Raw genomic sequence first — 6,182 nt, forward strand, 5'->3', positions numbered from 1 at the left:
ATAGAAAGCCCAGACATAAATCCACGAACCTATGGACAGCTTATTTTTGACAAAGGAGGCAAGGATATACAATGGAAAAAAGACAACCTCTTTAACAAGTGGTGCCGGGAAAACTGGTCAACCACCTGTAAAAGAATGAAACTAGAACACTTTCTAACACCATACACAAAAATAAACTCAAAATGGATTAAAGATCTAAATGTAAGACCAGAAACTATAAAACTCCTAGAGGAGAATATAGGCAAAACACTCTCCGACATAAATCACAGCAGGATCCTCTATGACCCACATCCCAGAATTTCAGAAATAAAAGCAAAAATAAACAAATGGGACCTAATTGAAACTTAAAAGCTTTTGCACAGCAAAGGAAACTATAAGCAAGGTGAAACGATAGGCCTCAGATTGGGAGAAAATAATAGCAAATGAAGCAACAGACAAAGGATTAATCTCAAAAATATACAAGCAACACCTGCAGCTCAATTCCAGAAAAATAAATGACCCAATCAAAAAATGGGCCAAAGAACTAAACAGACATTTCTCCAAGGAAGACATACAGATGGCAAAAAAACACATGAAAAGATGCTCAACATCACTCATTATCAGAGAAATGCAAATCAAAACCACAGTGAGGTACCATTACACGCCAGTCAGGATGGCTGCTATCCAAAAGTCTACAAGCAATAAATGCTGGAGAGGGTGTGGAGAAAAGGGAACCCTCTTACACTGTTGGTGGGAATGCAAACTAGTACAGCCTCTATGGAGAACAGTGTGGAGATTTCTTAAAAAGCTGGAAATAGAACTGCCATATGACCCAGCAATCCCACTTCTGGGCATACACACTGAGGAAACCAGATCTGAAAGAGACACGTGCATCCCAATGTTCATCGCAGCACTGTTTATAATAGCCAGGACATGGAGGCAGCCTAGATGCCCATCAGCAGACGAATGGATGAGGAAGCTGTGGTACATATACACCATGGAATATTACTCAGCCATTAAAAAGAATTCATTTGAATCAGTTCTAATGAGATGGATGAAACTGGAGCCCATTATACACAGTGAAGTAAGCCAGAAAGATAAAGACCAATACAGTATACTAACGCATATATATGGACTTTAGAAAGATGGTAACAATAACCCTATATGCAAAACAGAAAAAGAGATACAGATGTATAGAACAGACTTTTGGACTCTGTGGGAGTAGGCGAGAGTGGGATGTTTTGAGAGAACAGCATCGAAACATGTACATTATCAAGGGTGAAACAGATCATCAGCCCAGGTTGGATGCATGACACAAGTGCTCGTGGCTGGTGCACTGGGAAGACCCAGAGGGATCGGGTAGAGAGGGAGGTGGGAGGGGGCATCGGGATGGGGAATGCATGTAAATCCATGGCTGATTCATGTAATGTATGGCAAAAACCACTACAATATTGTAAAGTAATTAGCCTCCAATTAATAAAAATAAATGGGGAAAAAATAAACAAACACACCCTCCAAAAAAAAAAAAAAATTATGATAGCCCTTAGCGTTAGTTGTTTCTGGACATACTCACTTATTGTTTTTATTAAAGTCATTTCATATTTATTTCTTACTTTCCCCAAAATTGCCAGATTTCAGAAGGCAGGGACCCTGCTTTAAGGATTCCAGTGACACTCAACAAGAGGAAGTTTAATCTAGTGATTTTATATTGGGGCCTAAATTTAGAAAGACCAGGCACGTGGGCTCTGAAACACATCGTTTCTGTGAGCAACTTACCTTTAAAATGAATATCATTATTATGGGAACTAGAATATATGTGCATGATGTTTTCAATATTGGCAGCCAGAAAGTGTAAAGGGTCTTTGTCAGGCACAGTAATGGATATTCAAGAAATGGTAATAACAGTCATTTTTCACAATGATTTTTTTCTTATTTATACCAGATAAGTGTTTGCTGAAAGAAACTGTCTTTAAAAACCAAAGCAAGTAATATCAAGGGTATAAGCAAGCATTTTTATCCCTGGGAAAGTAATCTCTCAGGAAATGGTCTTGAGGGAGTCTCTGAATAATCAAGTCGCTGAGATCCACAATCCTAATAAAACAAAGGTGCTGTCTCCTTCCTCGTAGCTGGAGGGGTTTTGAGCAAACCAATAATTGGAAACATGCTCTTCAAAGCAGAATGAGATACAAGATAAATCAGAGATTCTGATCCTTAGGACCAGACTGGGAGGAGAGAGTTCTGAGCTCAAAGCAGTCATCTTCAATTCACTATGGTCATTTTCTTTCCCAGGACAGTTGTGGACAAGAGACAGTGGGGTATGGCATTACAGCTCTAAACTAAAGGAAGGTGAGTACGTGTTTGGCACTGGTCAGTCATGTAACACGGTGGTTACCAGTGCAAACGTGAGAGTCAGACTGCCCAAGTTCACCTTCTGGCAGCTACTCAGTAGTTCTAGGGCTGAGTTTTGGGTGAGCTCCTTAACTCAGCTTTCTCATCTGCAAAATGTGGATAATAGTATTGTCACACAGCTCTTAGTACACAGCTTCACATAGTAGCCACTTAAATAAGTGCTAGCTTGAAAAATTATCATTAAACCGAAAGCCACTAGAGACAGGAGATCCTGGAAAAATATGAGCTCTCCTTCTTTATTTGTCAACACTGACCCAGAGATGGGAGCTCTAAGTCACAGTGTCTTCTGCCAGTCGAGGGAAAGTCCCCATTGTCAAACAGAAGTAGAAGAGAGAGGACACAGAAAATGGACTGACTTAAAGATCTAAAAGACATCTCTTATTTTTGAATGAACTGGAATATGAATTTATTTCTGCTTCTTCTAGAAGTGCCAGCGGTCACTCTGGAGGCAAAGTCTAGCCTCTTGTTCTCTGGAAGTTCAAGTCACTTAGCTATTAAAGTAGATCCATAGCAAACAGTAGAAACCTTCCTTCCACACTAAAGCTCAAATGTCTCTGTGGATTTCATCCTCAAGAATGTGAGGTGGGTACTGGGGGGGTGGTAGTTGTGTTTCTCTCGAAATGATTCTCTTTTCTTTTCCCCATGGACCACCTTTTCCCCAGGGGAGAATGGCAGCTGAGAACTCTTCAGTGACAGAATTCATCCTCACAGGCTTAACAGACCAGCCAGGACTCCAGATCCCCCTCTTCTTCCTGTTTCTAGGTTTCTACACGGTCACCGTAGTGGGGAACCTGGGCTTGATAACGCTGATTGGGTTGAACTCTCGCCTGCACACCCCCATGTACTTCTTCCTCTTCAACCTCTCCTTCATAGACTTCTGTTACTCCACTACCATCACTCCCAAAATGCTGATGAGTTTTGTCTCAAAGAAGAACACCATCGTGCATGCAGGGTGTTTGACTCAACTGTTTTTCTTCTGCTTCTTTGTCATCTCTGAGTCCTTCGTCCTGTCAGCGATGGCGTACGACCGCTATGTTGCCATCTGTAAGCCACTGGTATACACAGTCACCATGTCTCCTAAGGTCTGTTTACTCCTTTTGTTGGGTGTGTATGTGATGGGGTTTTCAGGGGCCGTGGCCCACACAGGAAGCATAGCAAGTCTGATCTTCTGTGCTGACAACATTCATCAATCATTTCATGTGTGACATCCCTCCTCTCCTTGAGCTAGCTTGCAACAGGTCTTATGTGCACGAACTGGTGGTCTTCATAGTTGTGACCACTGTTATTGGAGTGGTCACTGTCACCATCTCCATCTCTTATGCTCTAATCCTCTCCAGCATTCTCCGCATTCACTCCACTGAGGGCAGGTCCAAAGCTTTCAGTACATGCAGCTCCCACATAATTGTGGTTTTCCTTTTCTTTGGTTCTGGGGCTTTTGTGTATCTCAAACCACCTTCTGTTTTGCCCCTTGACCAAGGGAAAGTGTCCTCCCTGTTCTACACCATTGTGGTGCCCATGTTAAACCCACTGATATATAGTTTGAGGAACAAGGATGTCAAAGCTGCCCTGAGGAAAACCTTGGGGAAAATTAATTTCTTGAGAAAGGAGTAGTATTTGAAGAAGTAGATAAAATATTTTTTTTATTAGCTTGTGCGTGTTTTCAATGAAGGATGTAAGGTCCGTTTTTTTCCCTGTCTTGTACAGAAAATTTTAAGTCTTTGTGTCTGGATGTGCAACTAACACTTTCACTTTCACCTTGGGCTTCCCAGGTGGCACTAGTGGCAAAGAACATACCTGCCAATGCAGGAGACATAAGAGATGCAATGGAAAGATCCCCTGGAGGAGGGCATGGCAACCCACTCCAGTATTCTTTTTATAAAAAAATAATCTATTTATTTTAATTTGAGGCTAATTACTTTACAATATTGTGGTAGGTTTTTGCCATAGATTGACATGAATCAGTCACGGGTGCACATGTGTCCCCCCATCTTGATTCCCCCTCCGATACTCCCCATCCCATCCCTCTGGGTTTTCCCAGTACACCGACTTTGAGTGCCCTGTTTCATGCATCAAACTTGGACTGGTCATCTATTTCACACATGGTGATATACATGTATCAATGCTATTTTCTCAAATCATCCCTCCCTCGCCTTCTCCCAGAGTCCAAAAGTCTGTTCTTTATATCTTTGTCTTTTTTGCTGTCTCACGTATAGGGTCATTGTTACCATCTTTCTAAATTCCATATATATGCATTAATATGTTGTATTGGTGTTTTTCTTTGTGACTTACTTCCCTCTGTATAATAAGCTCCAATTTCATCCACCTCATTAGAACTGACTCAAATGCATCTTTTTAATGGCTGAGTAACACTCGATTGTGTATATGTACCGCGGCTTTCTTATCCATTCGTCTGCTGATGGATGTCTATGTTGCTTCCATGTCCTAGCTATCATAAACAGTGCTGTGATGAACATTAGGGTACGTGTGTCTCTTTCAATTCTGATTTCCTTGGTGTGTATGCCCAGGAGTGGGATTGCTGGGTCATATGGCAGTTCTAGTTCCAGTTTTTTAAGGAATCTCCACACTGTTCTTCATAGTGGCTGTACTAGTTTGCATCCCCACCAAGAGTGTAAGAGGGCTCCCTTTTCTCCACACCCTCTCCAGCATTTATTGTTTGTAGACTTTTTGTTAGTATCCATTCTGACCAGCATGAGATGATACCTCATTGCGGTTTTGATTTGCATTTCTCTGATAATTCGCACTCCAGTGTTCTTGCCTGGAGAATCCCATGGACAGAGGAGCCTGTTGAGGTGCAGACCATGGGGTTGCAAAGAATTGGACACAACTGAAGTGAGTGAGCACTGAGTGTTTGGTTCAGATCTATTTCCCCTGTCCCATGACCCACCCTGAATAGTCTAATATCATTTTATGTATATGCTCTACAATCATAAATCTTTTAATCTTGAAGGGGTCTTATAAACCATTTAATCTAGTCTCCTCATTTAACAGACTTGGAGACTTAGAAATATTATGTATGTTTTCCAGGGCCAAAGAACAGGTGCCACAGCTGGGACTGGAATCCAGGCCTGAATTTCAATCTACTTCATTTTCCTCTGTGCCCTGTGTTCTTGAGTCATTTCCTTGTTGCCCTTGCAGATTTCATTTTGAAAGTATGATATATCAGTATATTAAAATCTGACTGTAGTTACAGTTATTTAATATAGATTCTCAATATATAAGTTTTGAATATTACATTTTTTCACAAGAGTAGGAAACGAATGCTTGCTAAACTTGATCCTGGCCAAATGACAACAGAATTGTGTTAAAAATGTGGTGTGTGGGAATTAAGTGTGTAGGTCCAAGATAGCAGGTGAAGCATGGTAACTCCGATGGTTATGTGTAGAAGCTGAGGGACCCAGGCTAGTGAATTAGAACTTCTGTTAGTTTAAGGGTTATAAAGATGCTTGATTGGAAAATTTCTTACATTATTTCAAGACTAAGAGAGTCAGAATTTAGAGTTATTTAAGGGTTAGTTTGGATATTTAGCTCTGATGGAAAAGTCTGTGGCTCTGGATAGACTACTTAGAATCTGTAAGTTATAAAAGAGGAGTAAATAATTTGGGGATTTAGTTAGTTATCATGGAAGTACTAAGCAGCTGATTATTAGAAGAGGTCATTTCCACAGGATTTTAAGGCACTACAGATTGCGCTGATCTTCTCATGCAGTCGTGTATGGGAAGGAGAAAATTCACTTCGACTGTTTTATACACCTAAAACACCGGGTAAAGTGGTAT

At 40.9% G+C, this 6,182-nt stretch overlaps 1 pseudogene; it reads left to right on the top strand.

Moving 5' to 3' along the window:
- The first annotated feature begins 3,050 nt into the window (after positions 1-3,050).
- LOC139033580 (olfactory receptor 8B12-like) lies at positions 3,051-3,999 on the top strand (annotated as a pseudogene).
- Positions 4,000-6,182: the final 2,183 nt, after the last annotated feature.

Source organism: Odocoileus virginianus, unplaced genomic scaffold (assembly GCF_023699985.2).
Source record: "Odocoileus virginianus isolate 20LAN1187 ecotype Illinois unplaced genomic scaffold, Ovbor_1.2 Unplaced_Scaffold_19, whole genome shotgun sequence".
In the NCBI taxonomy this organism is placed as follows: Eukaryota; Metazoa; Chordata; class Mammalia; order Artiodactyla; family Cervidae; genus Odocoileus; species Odocoileus virginianus.